At 32.4% G+C, this 22,644-nt stretch overlaps 2 long non-coding RNA genes across 2 annotated transcripts; both read left to right on the top strand.

The window, feature by feature from the left end:
• Positions 1-8,160: 8,160 nt before the first annotated feature.
• LOC145306108 (uncharacterized) lies at positions 8,161-9,619 on the top strand. The gene is made up of 3 exons (XR_013874891.1): positions 8,161-8,289; positions 8,721-8,791; positions 9,542-9,619. It is a non-coding gene; the product is annotated as an uncharacterized LOC145306108 (long non-coding RNA).
• A 3,100-nt stretch (positions 9,620-12,719) lies between these two features.
• On the top strand, positions 12,720-16,134 carry LOC145305541 (uncharacterized). The gene is made up of 4 exons (XR_013874608.1): positions 12,720-12,843; positions 13,481-13,604; positions 13,848-13,957; positions 15,984-16,134. It is a non-coding gene; the product is annotated as an uncharacterized LOC145305541 (long non-coding RNA).
• The last annotated feature ends 6,510 nt before the right edge of the window (positions 16,135-22,644 follow it).

Genomic DNA, 22,644 nt, shown 5'->3' with positions numbered 1-22,644 from the left:
AGGCACAAAAATTAAATTTTTCCCAGGTTAGCTAGAAGCGTAGCAATTCTTTAATTATAGGGTATGTCCGTTCTATGTATTAATGTAGCATATTTAGATATAAGAAATTTCAAAATTAGGCAGCTAGAGGCAAAATTATGAGCTTATTTTTGGGGCACAAAGTACATTACATTTAAAATATTTATTTCATTTTTGAAACAATATACAAGAAGAATTAATAGTAAGGTTATAGATTTTGGGTTAAGTTAACAAAATAGTTTTACAAATGGTAATTTTAATAATATAATATTATTACTTATGCAGTTAGGAATTTTGAGAAATTGGATATGAGATCGTTTTCTAGGCCTGCTTTATCAAGAAGTTTAAAGGTGAATTGGGTTACTAAAAGAGAATGTGCAAACAAATTATTTTCATACCAATTAAAAAAATTTTCTTCTTTACTGATTTTCATTGATCTATCTTTAGCGGCTAATATAAGGTGTGAATGTGATAATTGAATATACTCATTGGTTGAAAAATCTTCATAGTACAAATTATACAGATAACAAGTATCTTTAAGAAATATAAATTCTGGCCTGCTTTCATTATATTTAAGGTCAAGAAACAGTGCAAGTTTGTGGCTAAAAAATTTTGGAAAAATGCATTAAAAAATTTCGTGTTCAGTTGTCTTACTGTATTACATTTTAAACATAAGTTTGTGCTGGATAATTTAAATTTGAAAAGTTTATTTTTGCTTATTAAAGTACGGCTGATTTGCTAAATAAAGAAATTTTTATAATGTAACAAGATTGGTAGGTTGATGATTTTTATAAAGCTTTTTGTAAAAAGTTCTTGGTCAGGTACAAATAGTTTATCTCTGATTCTTGTTTTGAAAGCAGGGTGTTGTTGGCAAATTTTTTGTCTGTGTATTTGTTTGAAGAAAAGAGAGTAGATGCTCTAGTTCTTGTTATGGATGGCACTCAGAGGTTTGTTCAATTTGTGGGTGTGCTTTTTTTCAAAGCTTGTAGCGGTACCAATGATCTGGCAGCTTTGACAACTTCGTTCAACTTATTTATTAGAGCTAGGTCAGGGATTGTTTGAAATAGATTGGCTTTAAGTTGGGGCAAAAAAATAATTTTGTTGTTAATTTCGCGAGTCTCAAGAATTGATGCAATGGTTATTTTGTTGGCCTTTTCTAAGATATTTACATCTTTTTTATTGAAGTTGAAATATTTGAAAAGTGTGAAGTTAAAATTGGGGAATGAAAAAATGTTTTTTTATTTGTTTCAATGTCGTGGAAATATGCAATTGCCTTTTCAAAATATTCTCCACCATTACAGGGGTAAATTGCTTTAAATATACTCAAATGTTTTAATAAGGTTTGGTAACTAAAGTTTTTTAGCTAGGAGGAGATAGGTAAAAGTTTATGTGCAAATAAAATTCAAATTGTGGTATCTTTGTGTATAGCAGAGTATTTGAGGCAATTCATAAGAATTTAAAATTTGTTGTATTCAAATGTTCACTATGGTTTTGAATAACAACTGATCATGAACTATTTTGACATTAACCTCATTCCTGGTCAAGTGACTCTATAATCTGGACGTCTAATATGTCCCAATTGAAAAGTTGGCTTTGTTTGGATTGCAGCCGCGACATTTGTAATTAAAAGAGAAATTTTATTATTTTTATGCTGTATAAACATTCTATAAGGAAATTATGTGATTATTTAGTTTACTAATCAAATCTCAATGGCACACGGTTGAATGATATTGAAACTAAAAGAAATTCATTTTTTAAAAGCGAAGCTTTTCTATAATTAAGGTCGGTCGGTCCGTCCGTCCGATTGTTTGTTTGTTTGTTTGTACCGAAGGATCTTGCTAATGCTGATCTGATCGGGTTCTCCTTAACAGGGTAGCTTCTCTTCGGGACGGTTTATGACTATTTAGGGGAAGGGTACCCAAGGAGGGGGGATAAAGTGTTGATTACTCCCCCGGCCCCCCCCCCCCCAACAAATTTATATATTTTTTTTTTTTTGGGGGGGGGGGTAAAACCCCCCCCCCAAAATGATGAACCCCTAAACAAATTCCAGAACGCTTCGTGCGCTTTATTACTTCAACTTTCAAGATTTTTTACCACCGCCCAAAATCATAAGACTATAGATTAAACAATGCACTAGGTGTGAACAATGTCTATTCAAAGAAGTAACATTTTCCCAATTATTAAGAAAAAAATGTTTAAATTAAAATTAATTGTCTAGCTTCCATAACATAGATCTATAAAACATTTCTGTAATTATCAAAAAACTAGTTAAAAACCTTACCAGGACCTATTCGAAGCTACACTTTAAAGGAGAATATTTATTCAACTCCCCCCTCCTCAAGTGCCCCTAGAGGCCTCTCGGGGGCGAAGCCGCTTGTCCCATTATATAAATTATTAATCTTTCTTTTGTCTGTAACGAAGGATTTCGCTAACCGCTGAATCGATATGGATCTTCTTTACAGTGAAACTTCTTACAGGTCCAGGGATGGTTTTAGGCAATTTTATTTTATAAAAAAAAGTGTAGGTATGGTTCTAGGTTATTTTTCTACACTTCTAAATCCTTTCTAATATTGAGCCTTCAATATACTTGGAGCACAGCCGCTAGTATATAATATGTCAGCTGAATATTTTAATTTCATTGGATAAAGTTACCTTTAGTGAAATTATAACGTCGAAAAATTTTGTCGCTAGTATTACTGACTTAACAAAAGGGTTCGTATGCTTGGAAATTTCTTTTTTTTATTTTGACGAATTTTGTTGCCAGATTGACCATTCATATGTACTATATTCATTTATATTGTTGGATATAACCCGACAACTACTGGATGCGCAATATATTTATAACAAATGTAAAAAAAGGAGTTTATCTTGACACGTCTATGCATGACCAATCAATTTACAATATACACGGATTTTCCTTGTACGATCGGGATTGCAGTCAAGGACCTTATCAACTTGATGTACTGTCCAGGTTTTGGTCCAGCAATCCAGGAGAACTAAGGATGACTGTTACGCACCCTTCTCTGTCCAAACACCCAAGGATATTAGGTTAAGTAACATCCAATAGACAACCAACTCTCTGTGATGCACGACCTTTGTCTGATAAGTCCCAACTGTGCATGGTAACGAGTTGCGCCTGTTTTGGGCCAAGGCATTCCCCCTACTATTACTATTTTTGTCGCGCATCTGACATAGCAGCAGTAAGAACCATTTTTAACGTCTTCAGTTATGACCGAGATTCGAACCTATCACCTTCCCGACGACGAGCGGATGCGCTATGTGTTGAGCCACGGTCGCGGGTATAAATACATGGATATCATGACAGCGGAAAAATTGTCGTCAATTTAGGTGGATAATATGGACCTCATTAATTGGTCAATTTGTTAATCAAGTAGAAGGGGGGGATAAAGGGAGGGGGGGTAATCGGGGAATCGTTATTTTAGCTCGCTGCTAATTTCGCTTGATTAGAAATCATGAAAATCTGATGTAACATTTTTTATGCATCATTTCAAAATTACCAATTATGTGTATTAATAGCATAAAATATGATAATATCCACAGCCATGCAAATATGTTTAAATCCACCAGTCCCTTTTTAAATGAACTTGGGCTTTCATTTCATTTTTATAAAAATTTTGGGGTGTACTTTTATGGCAGGGTTTTCTCCACCCTCCAAGAAAATTACTTACAATCTTAGTATAATTGAATATTAAGTATATTTGTATGTATACTGTTAAACCAATCATTTTTAAAGCTCCTAATATTGATATCTTACATGATGACTGAGAGACTGGCGGTCAAAGTAAATTACATAGTGGATGCTCAGAACAATGGAAAATTGAATTTTTATATTTTTATCCATAAAAATCGGACCAAAATAACCAAAGATATAAGATATATAAATATAAAAAAATATATCAAAAAACAAAATCGCACATAGCGTTACAGACTGGCGGACAGACTGACATAAATAGTGAATTTTAGAGTAGCTTTGCTTCTAATAAGAGTAGCTGTGAGTATCTATAATACAAAGTAGTACGATGTCTAAGTAACCACAGAAGAACCGATTGGGCTCTACTCTTCAGGGAATATACCTACTGGTCCTGTGATGGTTTTAAGCTATTTTCTTTGGGAGATGGGACACCCCCAACCCCCCCAAAAAATAAAAATACCCCCCCCCCCCAATTTTTTTTTAAATTTAAAATTAGAAAAGGAGGGTCGAATACCCCCCCCCCCCCCAAAAAAAAATATAAATTTCCCCCCCCAAAAAATTTAAAAATAAATTTTCTTTCTAAATTTAAATAAAACAAAAATAGGTTGATCAAACCTCTTGGGGCAAAGCACCTAGAGGCTGGGGGAAAAGCCGCTAGTTATAAATATACATAACTATTTCAACTATTTTTACATGCTTGAGATAGCAGACCTAAAGCGAGTAAGTCAACAAATGCGTCACACTTTAAAACTGAACACCAAGCTTTTAACAACAAGTTGTGTGCCTTATTTTCTCTGTGTGCTTTATTAGTAGTAAAGCTACTCTATAAGTCGGAATGTCCGTCTCTCTGTCCATCTTGAGTGGAGGAGCATTGAGATCTTTTAGCGGATTAAAGCTCATAACATTTTTGTAACCATAATAATAATTTTCTTTTTATGAAGATTTTTCTTCTAAAATCTGATTCCTTTCTATGATTAGGGTCAGTCAGTCCATCCATAATGGTTATATCTTTCTTTAAATTAGTCATGTTAGAATTGTCTCATTGGTTTCAAACTTTGAATGGTGATTCATGAAGTAGTTGGGTACGATTGAGAAAGCGTACCAACTGTATAATCGTTACCGGAATGTCCATACGTCCATTTAAAATGTTGATTTTTAACTTTTTTTTAACAGTAAATAATTATGTGATATAATTATTCGATTGATCTGATTTTTGGAATACTGTTTCATAGGACAATAAAGTACAATATTACAAGCAAAGCACCTCTATAATAAAGTCCTAAAAATGTAAGTATGTTCATAAAAATTATCCCGCATTTGAGCAGTTTTCAACAAATTTACTTAAAATTTTGTTTCTATGTTTATACATTTATATTCTGATTATTCAGTTCTGACGACACTATACAAGATTTAATGTTCGTTTGTCCTACCGTTTCAGAGCTTCGCTTGTATTGATGTTGTCATCCTTGTTAAAATGTAATCTATGTAAGATAAAATAAGTTTCTCGTATTCATTCGAATCCGGTGGATAGGAACCGGTTCTCATCTATACGAAAAAACTATGTCTAGCATCGTATTATATCCAGCTTTCTACGAATATAAAAATGTACAATCATAAGATTAAAACCAGTTTTTTAGCCGTTGCCTTCGGCACAACGGGGCTAAAAAACTAATTTTAATCTCATAATTGTACATTCTATATCCGCGGAAAGCCGTTTATAGTACGATGCGAGAAATAATTATTCTAGGCTTCATATCTTAGTAAAATCTAAAGGCTTTAGTTTACTTCATGGATAGGTTTAACAGTCGGGGAGTTAAATCCATTTTTATAGAAGCAGAAATATAATCTATGATTACGGTTTTGACCCTCTAAAAACGCAATCGACCATTCCACTTTCCCCTCTCTTGGTGATGATATCATCAACGCCGATATGATTTTTGTAATCTACTATTCCAATTTTGCCTCTCTTGGTGATGATATCATCAATGCCGATTTGATTTTTGAAATGTACCATTCAACTTTCAAGAGAGGCAAAACTGGAATGGTGGTTAACACTTTTAACATCGACATAATTGAAATCATACATACTATTTTTAAATTATGTTAATCGTAGGAATGTATAAAATACTATTTATAATGAAAATTTTTTTTATGTAAAATAAAAATGATAACCAGAATTTACTATTACTATCATGTCGATTTAATTAAGGATATCTATTAGACTATAAAAGTTTTAAAGATTTTTAATCAATATAATAGATTTGAAATCTGCATAAAATTTTAAGGATTTTTTATAAAATTAGTTTTTTATATAATTCTTTATTTAAAGGCGCAAATACAAATTAAGTTAAATAATTTTGAGATCTGTGATTGGTGGATTGAAAACTATCTGCGCTCTGATTGGAGAAGCTTAAGTGACGTACATCATTCAACCAATTAGAGCGTAGGTAGTTTCCAATCCAGCTATCCTATTGGTCAAAATTTATTAACTTAAATCGTATTTGCACCTTTAAATAAAGAATTATATAAAAAACGAATTTTATAAAAAATCCTTAAAATTTTATGCAGATTTCAAATCTATTATATTGATTAAAAATCTTTAAAACTTTTATAGTCTAATATCTATGTTTATGAATACGCTGATATCTAAACATAAATGTACCATTCCAGTTTTGCCTCTATTGAAAGTGGAATGGTACATTTCAAAAATCGTATCGACGTCTATGATATCATCACAAAGAGAGGGGAAAGTGGAATGGTAGATTATGTTTTTTAGAGGGTCAAAACCGTAATTATAGATTATATTTCTGCTTCTATAAAAATGGATTCAACTCCCCAACTGTTTAATATACAAAACTTTGTGTAACTTGTATTATTTTTTTTATAATTTTAGATATATAAAAAATGTATGTAAGAAGGTGTAGAATTGTTGTTACAAGGAAATGTAAACATTATGTTTTAAAAGAATGACTTGATTAGACTTATCATATTTAAAGTACTAGCGGCTTCGCCCCTAGCTAAGCTGTTATTTTTAAAAGATTTTCTTTTAAGCTAATTAATTGCTCATCACGCAGCGCATCCGCTCATCGTTCGTCGGCGAAATTATAGGTTCGAATCACGGCCCAAAACCGTGTCATAACTAAGGATTTTTAAAATAGTTCCTGCTGCTGCTATGTCAGGTTTAGGAATTAATAGTTTGAATCTCGGCCCAAAACCGCGTCATAACTAAGGATTTTAAAAAATGGTTCTAACCGCTGCTATGTCAGGTGCGCGAATTAATAGTTTGTGTAGAGGGAATGCCATGGCCCAAAACAGACGCAACTCATTTCCAACCATAGTTTGGACTTCCAGGCAAAGGTCGTGCAATCAAAGAGTTGATTGTTTGATGGGTGTTGTTTAACCCAATACTCCGGATGGTTGGACAGAAAGGAGACATTTGGCTCCTGGGTTGTTGGACCTAACGTTAGAGTGTCATGGACAGCAATCTCGCTCGTACGATGAAGTTGAACTAGGTAATTGTTAGGTATTTCATACTAGGTTTTCTTAGATTTACTATATTAAAAATTTAAATTTTCTGTTTTATGAATGGAAATCAAATACTTCAATGTTATTCAAATAGGAACATGAAATAAAAAAACTGAATTTATGATGCTAAAAGTAGAATAATGGGTCTTATCGTTCTGGTCAATGAGAGTTTATTAGGGATTATTTGAGCACTATGAGTTTTAAACACTCTATTCTCTCATTTCTAGACGTTTATTTCCTATATAGATCTGTCATGGATCTTGATGCAATATAGCAGGCCGTTTTGTACATGTTAGAAATTAGAAGATTTCATTAAATAAAAGTAATCACAAATATAGATATTAAATAATAATACATGATTTATGATTACACGATAAAAAAGGTCCTATGACAAACTCAGGAGTAACAAACGTTGGAGTAGACAAACGTCGGAGTGGACACTTAACCTAACCTAACCTATTTTAAACCATCTATTAGGTTTTTTTTAAATGCCTAACCCCTGCAGGGGGCATATTTCTATATATCTTAACTTACCTACAAGAATGACCAAGCCTTTTTATTGCGGGTGGGGGAGGAGGGTAATCACACCTCCCCCCCCCCCCACCATTGAACGTCCCTGCTTACCTAACCTGTATAGAAATACTTAACTAACTTAATATTTTTGACACTCCTGCGTTTGTTCAAACTCCGACGTTTGTCACTCCTACGTTTGTCCTGAGCTGGATCTTTAAATCATTTCAATGGTGCGCCAAATCGGGATACGCCGAATTTCAGCCAATCACAGAGCGGCATTTCGTAAAATGCTATGCTCTCATTGGTGGAAAGTTGGCTCACCCCGATTTGGCGCACCATTGAAATGATTTAAAGATCCAGCTCTGGTAAAGAAAAATGTTTATGTTTTTATGAAGGAATTTGATGGAACCAGTCTTTTTAATGATTCTAATATCCTCTGTTGTTGGATTTCAAGATGAAATTTGTTTACCTAACAGAAATCAATCTTGTACTGATAGTGATCCAGTCTCTTTAGATTTAAGGTATTATTATTCTTTGATGATTTAAAACATCATAAAACAAGAATAAAAACATCCATAAAAGCGAAGCTCTGAAACGGTAGGACAAACGAACATTAAAATTTGTAGATTGTCAGAACTAAACAAAATTGTACTTGCAAAAAATTTTGACAAAAAATTTTAAAATCGACATAATTTAATTGAACGTATGGACATTCTGGTAATGATTAACGAGATGCTACGCTTTCTAAATTGTACCTATCTGTTATCGGAATCTACATGCAAAGTTTGAACTGGATAGTACAATTCTAACATGTCTAAATGAGCGAAAATTAATAGCTCGGACCTTCGGGTCCTCAGGGCTAACAAAACTTGTTTTTAATAATCTCATAATTTTTCATTTTGATATTCGCGGAAAGCTGTCTAAAATACGATGCGATAAATAAGTATTATAGGTCATATTTTGAAGAATGGAAGAGTATTATGAGAAATATTGATGTAACAACATTAAAATTTAATGAAACAGGTAAATGGTCAGATATAAAGGGATAAGACAATTGCCGATAAATTGATGTACATCCCAAATTATGATACACAAAATTATCCCCTCTGTAACATAAATTAGTGGTTGAAACTTAATGAACTAGCCAATTAAAATTCAATAAAAGATCCCAAAGTTGTTAAGCCGATGAATAAGATCTTATAAAACTTTGGGGACTAGTGTCAAAAAAACAGCCCAATGTCCCCTCTCTCTCTCTGTAAATTTTTAAAGATTTGAATGATCTTTGGATCTAATGCAGTTAACGGTAATATGTTCCTTGCAACGATTATCTCCAAAATTCTATGATCTTTAAATTTTGCTAGCTGCCATACGTATGAACGTACATGTCATGTAGATTGTAGACACCCAGTTTTAAGAAACATAAGAAGCCCTATATAATTAATCTGATCTTAAGATCCACATGAAAAGCTACACTGAACAAAAACACGAAAAATATGTCCTTTTTCGCGCATTTATGTGCACTGCTAGATAACTGTGCATTTTTGAGTTATGACTATTCCAGATTATTTATATGCTTATATCAGTTAAAATTTTGAGTTAGCACTAAATAATTATAAGAAAACATTCTTTAAGATATAATTTGTTATTCTCTAACCCTGCGGGGCCAATTGCCTAACCCTGTGGGGCAATCACCTAACCCAATACGACGAATCGCCCCTTAAGGGGCGTTGCCATGAAAGGGACTTTTCCCATGTCTATGTCTATTATATTTAGATGAACCTGGAGAAAAGAAATTTTCTATTCTAAAGAGATGTCTGTCTGATATGAACAATGTTCTACAAATTAAGGTAAAACAAGGATGACAACATTCATAAAAAAAGCTCTGAAACGGTAGAACAAACGAACATTTTCAGTTGTAGAGTATCAGAACTAAATAAGCAGAATATAATGTATAAGTATAAGTGTTGCAAAACTGCTAAAATACAGGATACTTTTTAAGGACATACATACAATTGTAGGACTTGATTATAGAGATGCTTCGCTTATGACATTGTACCTTGTTGAAATAGGAATCAGCAATCCAAAAATCAGATAAATAAGATAATTATATCACATAAAAAAATTGTTGTCGAAAAGGTAAAAAATCAACATGTTTTAAATTGACTTATGGCTATTCTGTTCACGATTATAGAGTTGCTACGCTTTCTCAATGGTACCTAATTACTACAGGAATCATCAAGTCAAGTTTGAAATCGATAGGACAATTCTAATATATTTGTAACATGATTTATACATTTTATACTATAAATAAAACTTGTAAAGGATACTGAAAATGAGAAGATGCGGCAATTTGAATTTCTGGCGGGAAATGGTAGGATTTTTAAAAATAGTTAATGGCTTCGAAACCGATTAATATCCACTGGATTAGAACCGTTTCTCAGTCAATGCGGAAAAAACATGTAAAGTTTTGTATTACACTCAATTTTCCATGAATACTAAAATAAGAATTTGATAGCCTAGGCCTTCAGATTTTCAGGACAAACAAAACTGGTTTTGATATTTTTCATTTTAATATTCGCGGAAAGCTTTCTGTAATACGATTACTTTTTATTTTCTTGAGATATTTTGAATCCTTGTAATCAGAAAAATAGAAGGAAAAAAGTAACCTTAATACACACATAGTTAACCTAAGTAATGTCAAAAATCTTGTTTCCAGTATGGCTTTGAAATATAATCTAGATTAGATCCGGTACTCAGTGATACTGGAAAAACACCTTGTATAGCATCCTATTATAGACAATTTTCCATGAATACTAAAATAAGAATTTTAATTTGATACTAGTTTGTTAGCCTGGGTCTTCAGGACTTACAAAACTGGTTTAAATCTTATAAATTTTCATTTTGATATCCGCAGAAAGCTGTCCATAATACAATAACTAACTTTTACAGGATTCTTGATTACTACTTAGAATATGATTTATTTAATTAGTGTGTCATGATGTCTTCGACATAAAGTCTGCAAAACTACACACCTCATCAACCAAATCTGATGATTTATCTGGAGTGGTGGAATTCATGGGTCACGATTTTGTGCTCACTGCTCCTCTTCTTCAAGATGGGAGTATTAATGGTCTCATTAGAGTTTTAAGGTAGATGCATTTTAACAAGGATGAAAACATCCATAAAAGCAATCAGTAACACTTGTAGAGTGTCAGAACTTAATAATCAAAATAAAAATGTATAAAAGTATAAGAAACAAAATTGTAAGTAAATTTGTTGAAGTACTGCTTAAATACAGGATAATGTCTGAGGACATACTTATATTTTTAGGACTTGATTATAGAGATGCTACGCTTATAACACTGTACTTTATTGTCCTAAAATAAACTCACTAAACACTTTTTTACAGTTAAGGCTTTAAGATTGGATATATGTTAAGTTTTAGTTGGATCAAATAATAAATGTATTATGTATATCCATAACCCAGACAACTACCTGGATCCAGTGTTGGGGACCTTTTTCGTCTGCTAGTAAATTGCTTTATAAATTTGGCTGAATTAATATATCAGACGCTTTTGGCTGATATATATATAAAGACCTAATTAAAAGCCAGCACAAGATCTATGGGGTGGGGACATACAGTTTTTTTACCCCTTCCCCCTCTATTGTTTTACTTTAATGATGAAATAGGATAAATACAAAGATAAAATATACAATGTTATTACATATTTAACAGTTAGGGAGTTGAATAATTTTTTTATAGAAGCAGAAATATAATCTATGATTATGTTTTGGACCCTCTAAAACTGTAATCTACCTTTCCACTTTCCCCTCTCTTGGTGAAGATATCTTTAACGCCGATACGATTTTTGAAATGTAAGATTCTACTTTCCCTTCTCTTGGTGAAGATATCTTCACCAAGAGAGGGGAAAGTGGAAGGGTAGATTACAGTTTTAGAGGGTCCAAACCATAATCATAGATTATATTTCTGCTTCTATAAAAATGGATTCAACTCCCTAACTGTTTAAAGTGATTAAATTTCTGTATCAATAGCAATATTTGTTTTTAGATGTGTACAATGGGGCTGTCTTGCTGAGAAAAACATCAAAATAACAGGTTTAGTATTATAGCTAGATATGGTGTAAATTTTAGGGTTCGACAGCCGCGCCTTGAAATTTGAACCTGTTTAATAGCTGTTTTTAGTGCCCAAGCAAAATGGGGATAGATGTCACTGCTTATGGCCTACCTATTCTATATGACGTCATGAAATACCCTATACCCCATCTCTTTCTTGGGGGTTTCTTTCCCCTTTCAATAGAATAGGTAGGCCAAAAGCGGTGACATCTATCCAAATTTATCTAGGGCACTAAACACAGATACCCAGCTAATTCTTTAATACTGTAAAATGTTGATTTTCATGAGGCTTACAGACTGCTGAGGCGCAGCTGCCAAGCCCTGGTAAATTGGTTTAAGTGTACGTTATTCTCTTATAACTTAATATATGTAATTTTTTTTTTAAAGTTGATTTTTGAAATATTAGATGAAGCTTTTAAAAAAGTAACTTGTTTATTCCATGCCCGCTCCCGTGGCTCACACGTAGCGAATCTGCTCGTCGTCATGGAGGGGATAAGGTCGAATCTTAGTGGACAACGCATCCTAACTGAAGATATTATCAGGTGCGCAACATAAAAAGTTAGAGTAGAGGTAATGCCTTGGCCCATAAACAGGCGCAACTCATTACCATGCACAGTCAGGAATTGTCTCAGAGTCCTGCAACCTGTCTGTTTGATGTTATTTAACCTAATATCCACCAGAGGACATAAGAGTATTGCATCCCATTACAAGATGATAATGTACATAATGTCCTTGGGTTCTCTAGATGATCACTTGAAACCGAAGAAGAATCCTGCCCCAATCAGGGTAATCAAAATAAATTGTTTATTCTAGAGGTGGCAACTGTTGTTGAAGAGCTTGTTGTAATTAAAAATGGCTATGTTGACTCTAATTACTATGGATGGTCATTTGCTGCGGATTTTGGAGGAGCTTTATACTGTAAACGAAATAGAAGAAGACAGGTTTTAATTTTATGATTTTTATTTTAATATTAGTGGAAGATTTTCTGTAATACGATGCTTTTATACATAGTTTTTCAAGAACAGGTATTAGTCCAGCGGATATTAATCGGTTTCAAAGCAAAACGGGAAAATTTATTCCATTTTTTTTAGTTCAATTAAAATTCTTTATAAGACAAAATGATACAAAATTAATGTTTACGATGAATTTCTTTCCCGGAATTCTTTTAGGGGCGATTTATCTTGGGGGGTGGTGGTACCCTCACAAAAATAATCGTAAACATTTCCAGGATCTATGAAAAGCTACATATTAAAGGAGAACCAAATCGGTTCAGCAGTCAGCAATATGAGAAGCTTTGATACACACACACACACAGAAATCCTTACTTTATAAGGATTGTAAAAAATATGAAGAATTTATATAGCTGTCTATAGTGCCCTATGAAATTGGGGATAGATGTCATTGCCTACCTATACTATGGACGTCAGGAAATACCCTATACCCCATCTCTTTTCTAGGGGGTTTCATTTCCCCTTTCCTCTACTATATGACGTCAATAGAATAGGTAGGCCAAAAGCTGTGACATCTATCCCCATGTTCTTAGAGCACTAAACACAGGTACAGAAGGTATTTATGTAGGCAGAAGGAGAGGGGTGTGTGTATTTGTATCCTGATATAAAGACAGGCATAGTAGGAACTTGGAGAGATGGACTTATGGTCACTGGTAAACCAGCTAGGATACTAAATTTCATATCATATCAAGGTATTACAATCATTTAATTTTTTTTTAAATTGGGACACCTTACTTTCCTGTGTAAGGGCATTGCTTTAAAGACAGCTTTTTTAGAGGTCCTTTTTTCAGGTTATCAAAAGTTGGAAGTTCTTTACCCCCCTTCCCCCCCTCCAAAAAAATAATAATTTTGGTTTATATAACCCTTAAAACCCCTAGGCCATTAAAAAAAATATTTCTATTATTTCTTTAGTAGTATATTTATCTTATTTTAAGGATTTTTGAAACCGGTTGTGCAAATTGTTGAAGAAAGAGAAGAATACACTTTCTTTCAAGCTACAAATAACGCAATGACACCTGACACCATGATATCTGATATATATGAGGTAGAATAATTTCAATCAATTATTCATTACTAGCAGCTAAGTCACAAGAACCCTCTTACACACTTGAGATTTATAATAATTAATAGTTATTTCTCACATTGTACAGATTGACCCACAAAAAAAGTATTTTTTTGCATCTGCAGCGCATATTTCTCAAAGAATTATTAAAAAATGTATATGTCCTTGTTCTCTATAGATTTCCACATAAGTAGATGTAAAAATGTTTTTTTTTACCTCCATTAACACTGGAGATTTTTAGAGCTAAAGTTTTGAAAAAGTGACTGAGAAAAAGATTTTTTTTTGTTTCTTATAATTTTTGGATGGTTATATTATGTTTTTCTAGTAGCTAAATAATGATATACAAAGAAAAACAAATTAAGTAATTATTTCTTTTTTATTCCACCAAAAAATATCAATTTTTAATGGCAAAAAGTACTACTGAATAAATTGATTATTTTCAAATTTCAGGTTATTTATTTACCCTTATTTATGAAAAGGATTAATTATGACAGTTGCTCCACCCCCTTTTCTGACATCTTAATCATTTAATAGGGGGTTAATTAAGCTTTTTAGACTAAAAAAACATTATGTTGTAATTTTATTTTCTTTATAACTTTTTTGTTATTAAAGTTAGGATTATGAAACAAAAACAATTTTCCTACTGTATTCATAAAGATTTATTTGATTTTTTATTCTAAAACAATTTTGCCTAATAATTAAGTTTTTCAAAACATCATGAAACTAAAAAGACTCAAAAAATATGTGTAAAAAATGCTTTTAACTTAAAACCTACATTTTTTATTTCATTTTTGTAAAAAGTTTCTGCTAGTAACAAAATAATAGGGTTTCTACCTTAATTTTGCTAAAAAAAGTCGTTTCATGTTAAAAGTTACTTTTTGCTCAGTCACTTTTTCAAAACTTTAGCTATAAAAATCTCAGCTGTTAATTGATGTAAAAAAAAAAAAAAAATTATATCTACTTATGTGGAAATCTATAGAGAACAAGGACATATACATTTTTTAATAATTTGTTGAGAAATATGGGCTGCAGATGCTAAAAAATACTTTTTCGTGGCTCAATCTGTATTATAAAACATGTTTAAAATGTATGTATAAAATGTACAATTATAAGATTAAAACCATTTTTTAGCCCAGATATGCCAGTATGGGCTTAAAAACTGGTTTTGATCTTATGAATGTACATTTTTATATTTGTAGAAAACTGGATATAATACGATGTTAGACATAGTTTTTTTGTATGGATGAGAACCCAGGGAGTAAGGGAGGGGACAATGGATCGAATATTCAATCTTTAGGAGTCTCAGACTTTGGGGACTGGCTTAAAGGGAATGTGCAAGAATTTAGCAGTTTCTGACTGAGTTTGGGGACTTGCGCAAGAAATGCCGTTACTCGCTATGTTAGTTTTGAATATATATAGTTTTGCAGACAGAGAGTAGTTCAAATATAAATACACGGCCCCCCTCCCATACTATACTTCACTCCCTTTATCCCCACCTCCTTTTTAAAAGTAGACGAGAAAGGGAAATGGAGAAGGGAAATGGGGGAAAAGGGGCAGGAAGGCGTGCGGGTCATATACTTGCCCATCCAGCTAAACGCCTGCCTGCCCCTTTTTTCCGTGTTCACATCACTTGCCCCCAAATCTCTTTTCTCTTTCCCTGTAATCTGGAGAGATCCAGGGAGATATTTCTAGTAATTAATTACAGAATGGTTATGTCAGTCTGTAATACTGGTAATCTTATTTTCAAATGATTGCTTTTTTTCTTGGAACTTTCTTCTTAGTTTATGGTTTTCTAGATTTAATCAACAATCACTTTATAATTTCCACCATATTTTCGGGATTATTCTGGTTTTCATTGCCTTTCTTCAAAAACTCTTAAATTGAATTAATTGCCCATTGTCCCCTCCCTTACTCCCTGATGAGAACCCGTTCTAATCCACTGGATATTAATTGGTTCCAAATGAATACAAGGAAAAAATGGAATACCATAAAATTATCTTTTTTTTAGGACTTTAATTTGTTTATAGCACCCTCAACAATTCCATTTGCAGGTAAAGAAGAAATCTTTTATGAGGGATAGTTGTACCAGGGAAAGGGAATTTGATTCTGACAAACAATTCTAAAGGAAAATTTCCCCACAACCCCCTTCTCTTTTTTCTCCCCCTTTTTACCTACTCCCCTGTAGTTAAGATAAAAAACAAGTTTTATTCCAACTTCACTCCATAAGGTTTTGTGATTTTTGGTCCACATTATAATAGAATTTATTGTCAGAATAGCTAGACCTGAGTTGCACAAAGTACATTTAACAAATTGGGGTACTAGGAGAATTAAACTTTAAAATTTTTTAGAAGAATATGATAACCATACAGGGTTAGCACACTATTATCCAAAGAAGCTTGATGTCTGTCTGTTCGTCTGAAACTTAAGATCTCAGTAGCCGCTGAACGGAATGGGCTCTACCTTTTAGGGAATATACCTACTGGTCCTGTGGTGTTTTCTTGGGGGGTGGGACACCTCTAAACCCCCCAAAAGAAAACAATATCAACCCCCTCAAATTTTTTTTTCTTTGTAAGCAAAAAGTGGTTTGTGAACCGATTGGGCTCTACTCTTCATTGCTCTATTTCCATACAAACTTAAATAGAAAACTAATCAGAACAATAGACAGTGGATCATGCTCTACATGCTTCTGTATGGTTAGGTGAAGGCGTGTATGCTTTAACCTCCTTTAGAAAAGGTGCCTTGGTTGCAGCATATAATGGAATAAGAGTATCATGTGAACATGTGGAAAAAAGGTGATCTAAAAAGTTTTTTTTTAAATATCAAAATTCAGGGGCTGTGATTCAGTTAATTGATTCCATTTGAAATTGCCAAAAATTAGATATTTTGTCAGCGTAGCGTTGGCGTAATATCAATTTATTTTGTAAAAGTAAATCTTAAATAAAATTTTAATTTCTTACAGCAATGAAATGAAGTCATCAAGATACATTGTGGGAACCTGGGACAATGATTATATAGATATACCCATGGTAAGATATAGATATACCCATGGTAAGATATAGATATACTCATGGTAAGATATAGATATACCCATGGTAAGATATAGATATACCTATGGTAAGATATAGATATACCTATGGTAAGATATAGATATACCCATGGTAAGATATAGATATACCTATGGTAAGATATAGATATACCCATGGTAAGATATAGATATACCTATGGTAAGATATAGATATACTCATGGTAAGATATAGATATACCCATGGTAAGATATAGATATACCCATGGTAAGATATAGATATACCTATGGTAAGATATAGATATACTCATGGTAAGATATAGATATACCCATGGTAAGATATAGATATACCCATGGTAAGATATAGATATACCCATGGTAAGATATAGATATACCCATTGTAAGATATAGATATACCCATGGTAAGATTTAGATATACACATGGTAAGATATAGATATACTCATGGTAAGATATAGATATACCCATGGTAAGATATAGATATACCTATGGTAAGATATAGATATACTCATAGTAAGATATAGATATACCCATGATAAGATATAGATATAACCATGGTAAGATATAGATATAACCATGGTAAGATATAGATATACTCATGGTAAGATATAGATATACTCATGGTAAGATATAGATATACCCATGGTAAGATATAGATATAACCATGGTAAGATATAGATATAACCATGGTAAGATATAGATATACCCATGGTAAGATATAGATATACTCATGGTAAGATATAGATATACCCATGGTAAGATATAGATATACCTATGGTAAGATATAGATATACCTATGGTAAGATATAGATATACCCATGGTAAGATATAGATATACCTATGGTAAGATATAGATATACCCATGGTAAGATATAGATATACCTATGGTAAGATATAGATATACTCATGGTAAGATATAGATATACCCATGGTAAGATATAGATATACCCATGGTAAGATATAGATATACCTATGGTAAGATATAGATATACTCATGGTAAGATATAGATATACCCATGGTAAGATATAGATATACCCATGGTAAGATATATATATACCCATGGTAAGATATAGATATACCCATTGTAAGATATAGATATACCCATGGTAAGATATAGATATAACCAGGGTAAGATATAGATATACCCATGGTAAGATTTAGATATACACATGGTAAGATATAGATATACCCATGGTAAGAAATAGATATACTCATGGTAAGATATAGATATACCCATGGTAAGATATAGATTTACACATGGTAAGATATAGATATACCCATAGTAAGATATAGATATACCTATGGTAAGATATAGATATACCTATGGTAAGATATAGATATACCTATGGTAAGATATATATATACCCATGGTAAGATATAGACATACCTATGGTAAGATATAGATATACCTATGGTAATATATAGATATACTCATGGTAAGATATAGATATACCCATGGTAAGATATAGATATACCCATGGTAAGATATAGATATACCCATGGTAAGATATAGATATACCCATGGTAAGATATAGATATACCCATGGTAAGATATAGATATACCCATGGTAAGATATTTAAAGAGATGCGTAATAGATTATAATTTCATCTGGTATTACTGCCCCATGGGGCTAAGTATTGGCAAATGATTCATATCAAGAGAGAGAAACCCAAGTAGACCAAAAACAACCTGGATAAGAGGACTCCAAATAGGCTTAATTTTTTTAGGGACTTTCTTCGTCTTCCTCAGCAACCACTCATAAGCTGTGTGTAAGCCTCAGTGTAATCGTCATTTATAACCTCAAAGTTCAGCTGGATTTCAATACTGTTTCTAACAATGATGTGTCTACTAGATATTTAAAATATTAAGTATTCTAAACCCTAAACGTATCGTATTTCGAGAAAATTTGGAAGGGAATTTAGAGATATGAAAATATTGAAATTGGGGAATATTAATTTACGTGTGCAAGAATTCTATTTCAAAAATAGGATATTTATTCCCCTCTCCGTTCGTTCAAAAATACCTCCCTATTTCTATTTTTCTAAATATTCAAATTTCTTAATATTTATTTACAAAGTACTTCGTAAATAAATAGAAGATTTTGAAAAATAATAAATTTTTACGTTTTATATTTCTATTTCGAAATAAATCACGCAATCTTAAATGAAGTATGTTCGTTAAACAATTCCGAAATAAAATTTACTAGATATATTAGACTTTTAGGTTCTTTCTATGAAATTAATGTGATGACATAATTTCCTTACTTCAAAAAGTCTACCTGTTAAGAATACGACATTTTAGACGTCTTACTTTTTTCATTGCTTTTTTTACAGGGTAAAATAAAAATTCTTCCTAATATTAAAAAAGTATAATTTTGCATTACGTAAAAAAAGTATATAACGATAATGAAATATATTAAAGTTAACTTATAATAGTTTGTAATTGTATTTGTAACAATATATTTATAGATTCCCTGTTATTTGATATCATCCGTTTCCGGTGTATGCTGTTCAATTTATATCAGGGATAAATATATACACAAAAATTCCTCCAACAAATTTTTATTATTTACCGTGGTCAAAACATATTAAAAAATCTTATTTTAAAAAATGTAAATATAACGAAATAAATTATATTGAAGTTTCTAATTACCCATGTACATTTCTACCTCGTGTCTCCATGAGGTGCACACACACATAGTTCTTCAGTCCTTATTTGAATTTCAGAGTGTATTGACACGTCATACTTCGCGTTAGTTAGATACAAAGAAAAGTGAAAAATAATAAAAAATTTAATATACAATGTGAAAACTTCAAATGGAATTATATTAATACAATAAAATAAAGTGATAAATATTATTTGCAATTGAAAATATAGTTATAAAAAAAAGAAGAAAGAAACAAAGTCAAGTGTCAACACAAGATCTAATTCTGTACTGTCGTCCAAAAAGGATTATTGTAGTCTATTGTTTTGCGTGAATGTCATAAGAGTACATGCACGTCAAAATAATAGGCTATGTTTTCTATTTCGGAAGGCGGTACACATAATCATTTAGTAGAGTATATTAAGGTAAGGATTTTGTAATAATTTGTAAATATAAAGTGAAAAGTCTGTTCGTTATAACTTAATTATTCTTATTTTGCCTTTTGGTAATTTCAATTTTAAACGCACAGATTTTATACTGTGAATAATTCGGCAAGCTCCATACTTTGTTTTTAATTATGTTTTTATTTTATTTTTTTATATCGTTCCAAAATTACAAAGTATCGGGTGTGTTTTATCGATAAGTCTTAGTCTTACCTAAAAATATTGAATCCCTGTGTTCGAAAAGAATTTCCGTGCATTTTTTTACGTCGTTCAGAACGGCTCGGCTCCACATTAGTTAAAAGTGAGTTTTTACAGTAATAATATGATTTAACGGTCTATTTCCTTAAATTAAACTTAAAAACCATATGTTACCAAATATACACACATCCGCAGCCGTATTTCTAGATTCGGCTCCGCGTTTTTTTGCGTTGAAACTCGTTTTTAAATGTACGCTCATATTAAACCTGATTATCAAGCTGTTTTTAAACAAATTTACTTACAATTTTGCTTTGACTCTTATATATTCGCATTCTGATAATTCAGTTCTGACATTAATGTCCGTATTTTTTTTACATTTTAACAACAAATTTTTATGTGACCTAATTATCCGATTGGTCTGATTTTTGGTTTACTGATGTTTGAATGTACAATAATATAAGCGAAGCGGCAAGTACGCATTTTTATTTTTTTCCATCACCCTTTAATTGAAATTCAAATTTATTTTTGGATATTTAGTATTTACTTTCATTTGATGTCCAACTTATTTACTCTAGAACCTCGAGCAAGAGACCATCCACGCATAAAGACACAAGACAAGTATGATTTGAGTAATGTTTTTGGCTTCGCTACTTATTGATTATTCATCCTTGTTAAATTAAATAACAATACTGCAAAAAAAATAAATATATCAATAAACAGTTTTTTGGGTTTTATTACAACATTTATTTTATAATGGTAATGATACAGATATTTAAAAAACACAAAATTATTTCATTAAATTATTTGTTTTACTTTTACTTCTACTTTATTTCTTTCCAACATAATTAATATGATAAACATATTTACAAAAATTATTTCATTCACTTTTCCAGTTCCTTGGTTGCTGTCTTCTTGGTAACTTTTACCTGTCTATCCCAAAATGCTTGGGACTTCTTGGGGACTAGCTTGTTCATCTTCAAGAACATGATGGCGTGGATGGTGTCTTTCTCTAGGTTATAGCGCCTCGATGAGTAAACTAATTTGAGGTGTGAGAAAATTCTCTCACACCTCGCATTAGAAACAGGTAAGTTGTTGAAGTTGGTCATCAAACTGACAAGTCCAGGTGGATAACATATCTGCTCTGCAACATGTTCATACCTGGCAGTAAGCATCCTGTGGCTTGCGGTCATTGCTCCTTGTTTGTACAGTTTCTGGCGTTCTTCAACAACGAAATTCTTGGACTTAGATTTTTTGACTTTCGCAATTTCCTCCTTTATCTTAGCGACTTCACGTTGGTAACCGTATGTCAAGGCATGCAACTTGGATTCTTCTATATTATTCCAATCCTTCAGCCCAGCTTTCAGGTGTTTCTTCATGACGTCCAGGGGATCCTTCTGTTTGTCACGTTGTTCTTTCTTTTTCTTCTTGGCTGCTGCTTGAGCCTGAATTTGTTTGAACTCTTGTTGTTTGTTCCAAAACATCTTTTGGATGGGTGTCATCATGCCTGTAATACATAAATATAATTAATAAAAATGATAATTGAATTATTTAACTAATGTTATTATTATTATCTATTTTAATTAATATTGTATATCTTTACCTGTGGGAGGTGCAGTTGCTGGAGAATCGTACTCGTCAGCTTCGGAATCCTCATTGTCGGCATCCGCATTAGCACTACGCAGGTCGGCCTCTTCATCTGCCTTTTCTTCAGGACTTAGGTTGGCTCTCAGTGAGATTCGGTGTAGCCGTTTACCCAACAACCTACAATTTTTGGGTGCTTGTTGTAAGATTGTTTTTGCTTCATCCTGTGTCACCGTAAAGCTTTGTGTGCCACTCGCAATCATTTCCAAATGACTGCGTGACAGGGGGTGTAGGTAGAGACAGACTTGCCAGCCTGCATTATTACGGACAATCTTGTTAACTCTCTGGTGAAGGAACTTGAATACACGTCTAGCGAATAAGTTGCCAGGCATACTTGTCCTTAGGGTAAAGAACACCGTATCCAGCATGGTGAACATCTGGACGATTGTGGCCTCATGGGCTTGGGCGGGAATTGTCAGCATGGTATCCACACACTCCAACACTTGCAGGACTTCTCTGAGGGCAAGAACCTGGTCAGGTGTTGGCCACAGATTGTCAAACTTCTTGTTGACTAAAATAAAAATTAAAAATTAATTCTATTGATATATACAGTTCTAATTTTTAATTAAGGGAACGAGAGAAGAAATAATTTATTTAGTTTAAATTTTAATAAACTTCTATTTGTTACCTTTCTCTTTTGTTTAATTAAGGGACAGAGAGAAATTTAAGTTGGTAATTTTGTTAGTTTTAAATTGTTGTT

The sequence above is a fragment of the Acartia tonsa genome, chromosome 14 (assembly GCF_053477335.1).
Source record: "Acartia tonsa isolate MP-2025a chromosome 14, ASM5347733v1, whole genome shotgun sequence".
Lineage (NCBI taxonomy): Eukaryota > Metazoa > Arthropoda > Copepoda > Calanoida > Acartiidae > Acartia > Acartia tonsa.
The sequence above is the reverse complement of the archived record's forward strand: the minus strand, read 5'-3'. Positions and strand labels throughout refer to the sequence as shown.